Raw genomic sequence first — 14,010 nt, forward strand, 5'->3', positions numbered from 1 at the left:
TAACTCAATTGAGATGTAAAGACCATGAGCAGTGTTTAAATATTATTACAATGACAAGTACATTCAAGAGGGTCTATCTGGGAACTAATCTGTCCCAAACTTCCACATGCTGCTGATGGAACAGTGCTTTAAATAGGGCAAATAGGCAATTCAGTTTTAATCACTAAAAATCTTATCTACTGGAAAGATCGGACTGGCAACATAATTAAATTCAATGATTTGCTTCAGAACACAATTATAGAGTTCATCATTTGTTGCACTTTAGCTAAATACAGCAATATGTCAAAATGTGTGGTGAAAACTTTTTTATTTTTCCCAGTACAGAGCATTTAATCAGCTTTATTCCTCAAAATAATGACTGGGTTAGACAGGGTTTCCTAAATAGTGTACCATGTGGTTTTATTTTCTCTTTAAAGACAAATTAGTGTAGAAATTTGTCAATTTGATCAGGGTTGGTGGATTTTCGTATCTTTAGAATTTATATTTATTGTAATCAAGAATTTCCATTTGGGTTAAATACACATGAGAAAATGAGGGGCGCCTGGGTGGCGCAGTCGGTTGAGCGTCTGACTTCAGCCAGGTCACGATCTCGCGGTCAGTGAGTTTGAGCCCCGCGTCGGGCTCTGGGCTCATGGCTCAGAGCCTGGAGCCTGTTTCCGATTCTGTGTCTCCCTCTCTCTCTGCCCCACCCCCGTTCATGCTCTGTCTCTCTCTGTCCCAAAAATAAATAAACGTTGAAAAAAAAATTTAAAAAAAAAAAAAAAAAAGAAAATGAGATATGGGACCTGGGACAACTGGGAAAGGGTATTTAAGTAAGTATAATATCTGGATGGATTAAAGATGGCAAAAAACCTACTTGAAATACTTACAAAATCCATTTTCAACCTGTATCTGATTCTAATTATTTCTAATGAAAAATAATTAGAAGTGTATATTATAAATATTTGGAGGAAGAAGGTATAATGAATGAGTATAAAGTTAACACACACACCCCAAACATGATACATAAGCTCAAAAATTATTTTAATCTTCAAATGTGTCCCAAAAATGAAATAAATATTGTGCATGTATGTTTTAACATCATAAATATAAAGCAAGTCCTCTCTGAGATTGTTTCTCAACCAAATTTAAGATAATTTCTTTCAACACGAAATGCCATTAACAGAGTGTTAACACTCTGCCACCTACTGGACAACTTGTTGACTCCCAAGAAATGTGCTCAAGAGCTTGAAATGTGTATTTCAGCAGTAAGGCTTCTGAAATTCTTTGGCAGGAATAAAGCTCTGGGATATATGCAGGCAAACTTTTCCAACTCGTTTGACAACAAGATACCTTCCCATTTGTTGCTGAAGGCTGTTTTGCTAATGTGATTCCTATGCTCAGAATCAGTCCTTTAATGTTCAGACAACAACAACAACAACAACAACAACAACACAGTAACTTCTGCAGTGACTTTTTGGTGCCAGCTAGTTTGGATCCATTCCCACATAAACAATAACAACTTTATTTTTAGGCATCAGGCCAAAAGTGACAGTGAAAGTGGAGCTTGGCAAAAAGTTGTAGGCACTTCTATCCACGCCCCCCCCCCCCAACTCCCCTTTGGGAAAACAAATACTGGACCATCCTTGTGGAATGGCATCTCCTGTGTGGAGGGCACAGAAGGTGCCAGCACCTCTGCTTTCAGCAAAGTGTGCCGGTAGCTTGAAGCTGCAGGTGTCAAATTCTACAATATTTAACTTTATTTTACAGATATAACAAAGGTAAAATTAAATCATGATGATATGGTATATTTAGCCAACTCAAATAGAAATTACATAAAATTACATAATATGCTTGAAATAAAAGTTTAATACAGATAATACAAATTAAGAAAAAGGCCAGCTAGCAGTGAAGTGGATAAAAATAACAATAGAATAGGACATCATATTTAAATATTTATACTAAAATCAAAGAATGTCAAAGTTACAAAGGATATAGAGAGCACACAGACCTCACCTCTTTAAAGAAGTAAACTAAGACGCAGGAGGTTAAGTGATGGAAACAGTTCAATGTAGAAAATGGCTGTGTCAAACCCTAGCTTTGTCATTTTTCCAGCTGGATGATCTTGGCCATTGTTAATTAGCCTCTTGGGGTTTTAATTCCCTCATTTGTACAGAGTAAATGTATTACCTAACTTACAAAATGGCTATGAAGATTACCTGAGGTAAAATACCCAGCTCAATTTCTCAAAGCCAAACAGGTGCTCAATAAGCATGTTACCCAAAGTCACAAAACCTATTGGCAGAACGAACTAGAACCCAGGTGTCCTGATTGTTGATTTGATTCCCTGTGCAAGACTGCACTGTTTCAGGGCTTACAACATTTATTTATTTTTGGGACAGAGAGAGACAGAGCATGACCGGGGGAGGGGCAGAGAGAGGGAGACACAGAATTGGAAACAGGCTCCAGGCTCCGAGCCATCAGCCCAGAGCCCGATGCGGGGCTCGAACTCACGGACCGCGAGATCGTGACCTGGCTGAAGTCGGACGCTTAACCGACTGCGCCACCCAGGCGCCCCTCAGGGCTTACATATAAGTAATTTTAAAACTAAGATTCAGCTCCATTGGTATGTATGTGAATAGGCATGTGAGTATGACTTCAACAAAACCAACGTCAAGGTTTGACCTTTGTGAATCAATTGATTAGCTATATTTCATTCAGCCCTATCTTTAGAAAGTCACTTTCATGGCCTGAAGTATGGGTCGATCAGATTTGATATTAATTCTTTATACTAAGCCACATCTTTGTAATTATCTCTGTTTCCATCCTCTTAGAAGGACATAACTACATTAATTTCAAAGTTAATCTTTGATAATTAGCATTATTTTTATACATGTAGTAAAGCACATGAATAGTTTTTTATATCAAAAAGAATCTGCGACTCTCAAACAACAAGCAATTGAGGGACATCATAAGAAGGAATGCTCGAGTAGAGCTCCCCTCCCTAGAAAGCACCCCACCCCCAATAAAAAAGGGATTACTCTTGTCCAGTTGGACATGGTGGATCATATTCAGTGGAATATCACAACTTTGGGAAAAACCAAAAAAGTTCCATTTCTCTGGTAATAGCAAAAAGTGTCCACCATTTTTAGCTACTGAGTAGAAATATAAACTTTAACCACCTTCTTCTTGTTTTGAAATGTACAGTATTGGTTTAGAGGGAGAAAGCTTTTAAATAAAATGGACTTTCACTAAATTATGGGTTGTTTTTAAAGTTTGCCTCTTTGCTTATCAAATTTCACTCACTCATGGTGGAGAGACTTCACTGACAAGATGTTGACTGCCATTCTGTGGAAGAGTGTGTAGATTGGTTTGTTTGCTCCATAGAGAACACAAGTAGGGTCAAAGGTGTGACTCCCAGGCAAGGTTTTGGCTCAATATATCAAAGAGTTTGGGGGAACTGTTCAGTAAGGGAAGAACATGGAGATACTGAGACAGGACTGGGTCCTAGGGACTGGATCTTTTAACAGGTGGGAGTTAGTCCAGATAACCAGTAAGATCTCTTCCCACACTGAGATTCTATGATGCTAAGATTACAAAATTCATGATGTAGAAAGATGTTTATGAAAATTTACTAGTATTTTTTGCACAAAAAAGCTTTGGAGGCATATTAATATAGTAATAAGGACAGAGTGTGGAAGCAGACTTCCTGACAGCGTTGCCAATGAGTTTTGCTCATTATTAGCTGCATTGCCTTGGGCAAATTACTGATGTTTTTCTGTGCCTCAGTGTCCCCGTTTGTAAAATGGAGTTAATAGCAGAATGTACTTTTTGGGCTATTGTATTAGGTCAATGAGTAAATACAATGTGAAGTGTTTTGAATATTGCCTGGTTCAGAATCATTGTTGCCCTGCCCCCCCAATGTCAGTGCAGCCTCCCTTTCTAGAAAATGACACCATCCTTGACTACACAAAGGGAATATATGTTATGATCCAAAATCAAGCAGGTAACTAGGAGATACAAATGTGGTAACTATGTGGTACAAATCCTATCACTTGCCACTCCTACAGCCATGACAGACATTAATCTTCTAGCACGACACTCAGTGCCACTGTGCCTAGATGGTACCTCAGCATCCTTTTCAACACAGAGCTCTAGAGCAGACAAGTGAGAAGAAACCTATTTTGTTCATGTTTTCATGATGTTTGAATCTAAACTTTACCTGTAAAACTTGTCAGGATCCAAAGACAAACCAGTTTGACACATCCACTCCACTTGCTGCTTTAGTGTGATATTTTTCATGGTGGCTTTGGCAAATGGCCACAAGATATTGGTTTCATCTCTTTATTTTTCATATGCAAAGATGTGCATTTTTAATAAACCATTATTAATATTGGTATATAAAATGTGTTTTTGTGCTTTGTGAGAGGCATCAATTCTACTACAGTTTGACAGTGTATTTATTTCTCATGATATTCTATTTTTTAGGGATTGGAAAGAAAGGTTTTCAACACTTGCTAGAAGAGACCTGTTCCTATTCTTTAGAAATGAAAAAACCATCTTACGGATGCAAACTTTCCTCAAGCAAACAAAATCAAAATACAAAGAGATCAAAAGAGACCCAAGTTAGATGCCGTGAGTGGTCTAAATTATTGAAGATGACCCTGTCATGATTTGTTTCCAAAAGGAGATTGAGCTTTATCATTGACCTGTTCTAAGAACAAGATAGCCAAACCTAGGGGAGTGAGGGGTGTGAGAGAACGATAGTCTGTTGGGAAGAGCAGAAAGTTTAGCCATTCTGTCCTCTCTGCCCTGAGAGGAATAATCCCATATGGGTCCCAGTCCCCGCCAGTGATTGCAGCTAAGAAACACTTTATGGAAGAGCAGAAAGTTTAAGATCAAGTAGCAGCAGGCTATTTCTAGCATAGCTAAGCAGTCTGTTCCAAAGGGAAGTCTCAGCTGCAGGGATAGGACAAGTGGCAGAATTCTGAAGGCAGAGCTAGTGATAGTCCAATTGCCGGGCCAAATATATTAGAGGTACATGTCATTTTATAAAATACATGATATCATTACTATTTGAGCATTTATTCTGTACCAGGCACTGTGCTAAGAGCCTTGCTCACTCAGTCTTTATTGACACAATAACTCTGAGGGGTAGGAATTAATGTCCCTATTAAATGAATGGAAAAAACGAGGTATAGGAAGGTTAAATTGTCTGCCTCAGGCCATGTTGCCAGTAACAGGCAAAGCTAGGACTTGATCTTAGAATCATTGACTCCAGAGTCTCTGTATTTAACTGTGCTGAGGGGCCTTGTGATTATGGATAACTTCCAGGTCCCGCCTTGTTAGGTCTCAAGGGCTAGTGGGAACTTCTGTGCAGGCAGGTCCTAGCCAGATGGCAGAGAATGCCAAATAGAACTGTTACCCAGGTGTCAATACTCTGCATGGGGCTAGAGAAACTTCTGAATGAATAGAAGGTCAGGAACTTGACAGTCAGAGAGGATTTTGATTTGATTAGGCTCCAGCAATGCCCCATACCCTCCGTGCTCCAAAGCAAAGCAGACATCGTTAACTCAGGGCCCTTGGGGACTGTGGGTGGGCTACGGAAAGACCAATTTATTATCCTCAAACTGGTTGTGAAGAAGAAATGACAGGCCTGCATACTCCTGGGGTCATTTGGAATAGCCAAGATGGGACTAGGGCTGTAGCCCCAAATAAATTTGATAGTGGTTTAAACAGCAAAAATCACTTATGGAGCACATTAAACGCAAGTGTTTAGAATAATGTCTCCCTTCGGGGGGTTTTGAAGGGATAGACATTTATCAAAGGGGAACTACTGTATTCCAAACTTGTTAAATAGTTTGATACAGGTCAATGATTATGCCAAAGTGGCACAGATTAAGCATAGCATTGAGCCTATCATAGGTTTATTAAAATAGGTAGAAACTCAAGCTAACTCAAGCTCACAACAAGTCTGAAATCTTAGCTTTAAAAATGGGCCTTAATAAATAAGAACTGGACAGCAAAGAGACAAACTGAAGGCCTACTGGTAGACAGAGGAGTCTTATCTCATTTATGAGTGAACAAATATTTCTGCTCAATTTTAATCTAATTAAAACATCCTGTACTCACTGAGGTCCTTTTCACCAATCGTGAGAAGAATAACATTGATCTGTGAAACAGAAGTGACAAAATACTTGTTTCATACCGCATAGCTTACCTTAAGCAAATACTACATCCTGCAAACAATTAAAAAATGAACATGGGCACATAATTCTTTCTGAATCCATTAAGACTATCCTTAAGTCACCAAGATATTTGGGGGTACTTAAATTAGTTGTTTTTTTTTCAGGGTAAGTTTTTGCTTTAAGACGGCAGAGTAGGGATGAAGGATGAACACGGAAATGGAATTTGGATGGCTTTTATTATCAGTGGCTTGAAAAAGTATGAAACTAAAGCGTGGCACTCAAGGGTATTGAAATCCTTGAGTCAGATATAAATGGGAAATATTTTCTTTGCATTCAGACATCCTGTACAAGAAGAAATGGTCTATGTTGTTTTACTTGGAATGTCTTTGATAAGTTCTTTACTTACAAAAATTATTTTAGAGAGCATGAGAGAAGGAGAGAGGCAGAGGGAGAGAGACAATCCTAAGCAGTCTCCATGCTTAGCACAAAGCCTGACATGGGACTTGATCCCACAACCCTGGGATCACGACCTGAGCAGAAATCAAGAGATGGACGCTCAGTTGACTGGGCCACCCAGATAACCCTGTTCTTCACTTTTTAATTAAAATTTGTTTTTAAAATATGTAAGTTAAAGTTCTCCCTCATAACCATCCTAATTTTCCAACATGCTGGCTCAGATGTAGAAACCATTAACAATTTGAAGTTTATAATTCTGGATACTTTTCTGTGCACAAAGATGTGAGTAAAATGTATAATCTTACAAAACAGGATCTATTTATGTATCTAGATATATTCTCTTGAAACTTCTTTTTTTTCTTTTAGTATATGATGAACACTTTCCATGTCAGTGCATATAAATCTACTTCATTATTTTTTAACGGCTATATTATATAGCACTGCATAATGTAGGTATGCCATAATACATTTAATTATTCCCTATGGATTGGTATTTAGGGAGTACCAACCTTTGAAGTATTACAAATACTGCAAAGAAAATTACAGAAATACTGAAGGAAATGTTCAGAAAGATCCTCATTTCTCTATGGTAGATAATAAATAGAAATGCTGGGCCAAAGCATATGAGCATTTGTAATTTTGACAAGTAATACTAAATCGCCTGCTTTTCCTTGAATGCCTTATTATAATGACTTCCATTGGTTCATCTTCCATGGATTTATAACCTATTGTCATTTTTAAAAAATTGAGTTATCTTTTTTTTTTTCTTTTAGGTTTATAGGAGCTCTTTGTATCTCAATGTTTAGTAACAAACTCTGGAGTAAAGGAGATCTGAATTTAAGTTTCAGTTTTGTTTCCTTCTTACTAGATGATGTTGACATTTTGTCTAAAGTCTTCAATTTTCAGTCTGTTTATATGTAAAATGAGGGTAATAAGACTACATACATGATAAGTCTTTCGTGAGTCTTAAAAAAATACAATGTTTATTAACTTTTAAGATGGTGCTTGGTACAGTGTGCATACAATAAATATCATTTGTTTCCTATGTTGCAAATACTTTTTCCATGTTATTAGCTGACTTATAATTTTATTCTCAGAAATTACCACTTTATGGAAATTTTGTATTTAGATATAGTAAAACCTTTCACCTTCTCCTGTTTTGGGGCTTTTGGGTTTTGTATAATGCTTAGCAATACCTAGATTATGAGCAAATATATCCTCTTTAATTCCTCTAAGTACATTTACAGTTTTAATGTTTACACTTAGACCTGAAATACATCAGTATTTGCTTCAGAGCATGGTGCAAAGTAGTTACATATTTTGAATTTCTCATCATTTCACCACTGAATTGAAATGCAGATGTCATCATCCACCAAATTCCAGGGTATTTCTGCACTCTTTATTCTATTCCATTTACCTATCCTTTTCCATATCAACACCATCATATTTTAGCTGCTTGTTTCATGGTACGTTTTGACCCTAGGTAAGGCCAAGACCCTAACTCTTTTTTTTTTTTTTTATTTTTTTTTTCAACGTTTTTATTTATTTTTGGGACAGAGAGAGACAGAGCATGAACGGGGGAGGGGCAGAGAGAGAGGGAGACACAGAATCAGAAACAGGCTCCAGGCTCTGAGCCATCAGCCCAGAGCCCGACGCGGGGCTCGAACTCATGGACCGCGAGATCGTGACCTGGCTGAAGTCGGACGCTTAACCGACTGCGCCACCCAGGCGCCCCAGACCCTAACTCTTTTTAATCTTTTGGTTATATTTATTTATCATCTATCTTCTGCATTAGAATGCTTTCAGAGAGGCATGGCCTTGTTTTTCACTTCTGTATCTTCTTTGACTGAAACGACACCTAGCTCAGGGTAGGCACTCAATATGTGTGATTTGAATAAACAAACTTAAATCTAGTAGTCTTTTTTACACCCATTCATTTTTTATGCCTTTTAAAAAAACTTTTGTATTGTTAAATACAAAAAACATAAAACAAAAATATAAACACCTTTGTAACTACTGTCCTATATCTAATTTTTAGAAATAAATAAAGCAATTCTGACTTTCCATGTAATTATTGTACTAGCTATAGTAGTTTTAAAAGCAGTTATATTGGTAGGATCTTTATTTCTTTGTATACCAAGGTTTGGCAATTGTTTATTTAATTGTACTAGTTAAAAGGACATGATTTACTCTGCTATTTGTTTTAGGAAAAACAAACAGCTACTTCCTGGAACTTTCACCTTTAGTGAGCTAGAAGACTGCCATTTGAAATAAATAGAGCTTCAGGTTCTTTCTGTATCTCTCAAAGACTCTGGAGAGATGTTCAGATGGTAGGGCAGATTTCACATGTCCTTCTGTTCTTGATAATCTTTTAAATAAAGATGGTTTATCTTTATTACATTAATCAACATTTAGCTGGAATAAAGAAAAATAAGTGAGAAAACAACTCATTTTTCCTATTCACCCAGGTGTTTCTGATATGAATTTGGAAATACTGGACAGAAAGTACTGGAAATATTAGAAGGAAAGAAAATACGAAAAACATGGGCAGCAAAGAGGCAAAGCATCTGAAATGCTTCCCTCAAAATACAACTGCATATTGTTGGTGCTTTGCTGACAGTGAGTGGCCAGGGAAATGCTCAGGCTGATGTAGGGCCAGATAGACAGGGGCATGAAGTAGTCAAACTAAAAACTCTAGAACTATACACAGGATGGGGAGGAGAGTCTATTGCAATGGATACCTGAGAGGTGTTTGTGAGCTTGATAGCTAGACCAACAGTATCAGTATCATCTGGCAACTTTCTAGAAATGCAAATTTGGGGGCCCCATCGTAGATTGAATCAGAAACTCTAGGGTGGGGCCAGCAATCTGTGTTTTAGCAAGGCCTCCCAAGTGATTCTGTTGCTGGTTGAAGTTTGAGAACTACTGTTTCAGTGCAATTAAGAAGGGAAGATGGAGGGTTAAAAAATCTGGCAACGAATAAAATCCTTGTCCCTGTCAACACCTTCCATGTCATGAGGATACATGAGAAGTTGAGACAAATTATTTGAGAAAATATGGTAAGACTGGCAGTAAACTGTAATTTAAAAAATTGATAGGCAGGGCGCGTGGGTGGCTCAGTCAGTTAAGTGTCCAACTTCAGCTCGGGTCATGATCTTGTGGTCTGTGAGTTCGAGCCCCATGTCAGGCTCTGTGCTAACAGCTCAGAGCCTGGATCCTGCTTTGGATTCTGTGTCTCTCCCTCTCTCTGCCCCTCCCCTGCTCGTGCTCTCTCTCTCTCTCTCTCTCTCTCTCTCTCTCTCTCAAAAATAAATAAACTTTAAAAAATTAAAAAAAACTTGGTAGGCAAGTTAGGCACTTTGTACAGTGCCTCCTTCTTAGCAAGATTCATGCACACAGTTCATAGGGCAGAACTGTTTAACTGGATACTAATAAGTCAAAACTTTTCTGCTCCCCACCCCCAGCCCCTGAGACAACAAATCAGTTCCCATGATTGCTGTTCAGTAAAACTAGGCTGAAGTGGTTTTCCATAGCTTGCCTACTGAGAAGTGTCTTCTAACATAAAGTATGATGACTATGGTTAATAATACTGTATTGTTTGGTAAAGAAATTTGAAAAGAAATTTACAAAGAAAGTGGATCTTCAGCATTTTCACTGAAAAAAAAAAGGCAAAGAAAAGGTGATTGAGAGTAGAAACAAACAAAAAAAGAAGTGCCTTTCACATCCACGTGGGTTATGTACAAAGTGGGGCCTTTGCCTTTCATGGCTTAGCCAAATGATTTACTGGTATTATAAGTCAAGTTGATTATTTCATCTAAAATATTTCCATTACCTGAAATAAACTGAAAGACCCAAACTAGATGTTCTCTCTCCCCTTTTCACTTTGGGAGTGGTGGTGAGTTGCTGGCAAGATACTCAGGTAGTTAAAAAAAAGATTTTGAATATTTCTAGTCATTCCTTTCAATGGAACAAAGTTAAATTTTTTTTAACGTTTATTTATTTTTGAGACAGAGAGAGACAGAGCATGAACAGGGGAGGGGCAGAGAGAGAGGGAGACACAGAATCTGAAGCAGGCTCCAGGCTCTGAGCCATCAGGCCAGAGCCCGACGCGGGCCTCGAACTCACGGACCGCGAGATCATGACCTGAGCAGAAGTTGGACGCTCAACCGACTGAGCCACCCAGGCGCCCCACAAAGTTAATTTTTAAGAGAAATATGTTGGCCTTTGAATATAAATATTTTCAAGCCATTTTCATAAATTGCTGCAGGAAGATTCTCAAACATTATCTCCTGCAGTCAGGTACTCTCGCTGGTGTCCCTGTCTCTTGTATAGCTCTAAACTTCCCCTTTGGAGATTTAGCCTTGTCATTGTCCCTCCCTGTCTGGTGCCTGACACACCACATGACAAGCTCTCTGCTGCAAATTTGCACCCTAAATCCCAGAAAGACATGAAACTTAATATCTGTCACATTCTTTAAGCTCAAGGTATGCCTTCTCACAACACAGTGTATAGGCAGTCTACACTTGTCTCTGAATATATTAGAAGCAGCCATTTAAGATCCAGATTTCTGATGAACTCAAAACAAGAGATGGAACTCCAGAGTTTGCTATATTAAGAGAAAATCCCTCTGAAAGAAAAGAAAAGGAATTGGCTTTCCTTCCTCATTTGCTGGCCTCTGAGGACAAAAATATATCATACTTCTCCTTTCTCTTTAAAAAGACAGAAACTTCTTATTCTTTAGGATTATAATGAAAACAATGCTTTTTCGACTAAGGAATCAGTGAGATGCCCACTTCTTTTAATCTTCCAGTGACCATACTGTATCCTAGGGAGATGAAATCACTCTTCAGGTAATTTAAATAAAAGACAAACAAACAAACAAACAACACACTAACTACCAGTGTCTTGTAATCTAGGAAAACATATCTGCTGGTGAGCTCTAGTCACACAATGAGCCCTTTTTTATAGATATAAAAATTACGGGTCCACTTTCAAATTTTATCTTCCCATTAAACTGACGATCTTTAGCTACTGCCTCCTTTATGCGCTCCAGGATCTTAATTTTCATAGCATCTGGTGATCTTTACAATTTCCATTCCAACTTGTATTTGTTTTAATATTAATTTTTTTGGACTGATATAGACAATAAATCATTTTTTTAATGTTCATTTTTATTTTGGAGAGAGGGAGAGACAGAGCACGAGCAGGGGAGGGGCAGAGACCGAGGGAGACACAGAATCCAAAGCAGGCTCCAGGCTCTGAGCTGTCAGCACAAAGCCTGACATGGGGCTCAAACCCACAAATTGCGAGATCATGACCCAAGTGGAAGTCGGATGCTTAACCAACTGAGCCACCCAGGCACCCCTACAATTAATCGCTTTAAATTTCATCTGAATCTCTTTCTGAGAAGTTTATGTGCTGTGTCCATATGGACAGCATCATCTACAGAATGATGGAGGCACATTCAAATCAAAGGGATTTCTCAGGTTTTTACCATTACTGGAGTCGTGGTGTGAGATAGTGAATAGAAGGTTTGAGATTCACACAGAATTGTAGGTGGGAAGTAACCAAAAGAAGCCTTGGGATATGGATAGAAGTGGGTGCAAGCCCAAATCCATCACTTAACTACTTAACTAGATGAGCTACTTTGGCTCATTTTAATCTGAGTTATAGTTTTCTCATCTATAAAATGAATATCATAATAATTATAAGAATAGATAGCAGTTATGAACTGCTATATGCTTTATACCATGTGTGGCACTTTTCCTACTTTATCTAAAATCCATGAGATAGTCCTTGGGGATTGAAATAATTCCTTTCTTAAAGGAAGTTGAGGCTAAGAGAGGCCAAGCAATACTAGTAAGTAGTATATCCTATTGTGTACTCTAAGGACAACAGCCTTCCTGTTACAGTAATACTGGTTTCTGGAAGTTTGAGTACAGATCACATGAGATGCTGAATAGGAAAGCATTTCTTAGACTGTATACACACTAGTCCACCAAAGCTCAGGTGTTTTCTCTATGGAACGTGCTATTCTATAAAAATATATTTATACACTGGCAATTTTTTAAAATATTTTTTAAAGTTTATTTATTTTTGAGAGACAGAGGGAGACAGTGCTAGTGGGGGAGGGGCAGAGAGAGAGGGAGACACAGAACCTGAAGCAGGCTCCAGGCTCCGAGCTGTCAGTACAGAGCCTGATGTGGGCCTTGAACTCACAAACTGCGAAATCATGATCTGGTCCGAAGTCAGACGCTTAATCGAGACGCCCCGATATACACTGGCAATTTTAAGTGTGACATGCTTCCTTGTAAATTCCTAAACAACTATAAAGTGATACTCACCAGTATAAGGGTTAGTCTTGGGCTAATTTGTAGTTTGCTTTGTGAACCATCCTCCATTCCCTAGCAGCATGCTTTTTTAAAAGACCCCCAAATTTAAAATTTTATGAATACATACAATTCCTTGCCCATTGTCCCTGATGTGAGGTTGGCGACTTAGGGTCGACACATGTATAATTTTAAAATAAAGTATGTTTTAAAAAAAATCTATCATCAATTACCGTCATCATTAGATAAAAAGAAGGGATATTTTTGCTCCAGTAAAGGAAGAATGTAATCTCAGAACAAAGTGCAGTCCTTTAAAGCAAACACACATCGTGTCGGGAGAAACTCTTGACATTGTCTTTGATCTTTTTATTTTGCTGCCAGACAGTGAAACTCCACCATGGATCAGCATGGGCCATCAGGCCGTATTTGAAGACCATCATTTTAAAGGCTACGTGGGACGTGGAAAAATCATGGAAGGGTAGCAAACAAACCTGGGTGAGAATGCATGCTCTGTTTTTAGTAGTTCTGAACAGCAATCCAAACCACGTGCTCCAAAGTTAGGCGGTTTAGGCCTAAATCCTGCCTCTGCTTTGAGATATATCACCTTTAAGTCCCTAAGCCTCACTGGTCTCCGTAGGTAAAATGGGTATAATAAGAATGCCTGTGATTATTATGAAAAATAAATGGGATTATTTGTCCATGACTCAACCTAATTAGCCCTCAAAAATGTAAGTTTTAAAAGTAACTTACTGTTCACATATTATTAACTATTATAATTATTTTATTCTTATTTCTTATTATTAATTTATTTGGCTTCTTTGATTTTCAGTTTTCCCATCTGCAAAACGGAGATAAAAATAACTAGCTTGCAGGGTGATTGTGGAGCCTAAATGAGATGATGCATGTTTGTACACAGACTGGCATATACCAGAAGCCCAATAAGTGGTGGTCCCTGCTATTTCTTGTAACATTTCCCCTCTTGCCTCTCTTAGTGCATTCACAGTTGTCAAACTGCCTTTGGCTCCTCCAAGCCCCTCTTTGGTGCCCTATTTGGAACT

At 38.2% G+C, this 14,010-nt stretch overlaps 1 long non-coding RNA gene across 1 annotated transcript in view; it reads left to right on the forward strand.

The window, feature by feature from the left end:
• The window catches only part of LOC125160274 (uncharacterized), an 87,699-nt gene extending 74,259 nt beyond the window's left edge, over window positions 1–13,440 (forward strand). Inside the window, exon 4 of the long non-coding RNA XR_007150185.1 lies at window positions 13,334–13,440. This is a non-coding gene — a long non-coding RNA (uncharacterized LOC125160274). The remainder of the gene's footprint in view (window positions 1–13,333) is intronic.
• The last annotated feature ends 570 nt before the right edge of the window (window positions 13,441–14,010 follow it).

This window comes from Prionailurus viverrinus, chromosome A2 (genome assembly GCF_022837055.1).
Source record: "Prionailurus viverrinus isolate Anna chromosome A2, UM_Priviv_1.0, whole genome shotgun sequence".
NCBI lineage: Eukaryota > Metazoa > Chordata > Mammalia > Carnivora > Felidae > Prionailurus > Prionailurus viverrinus.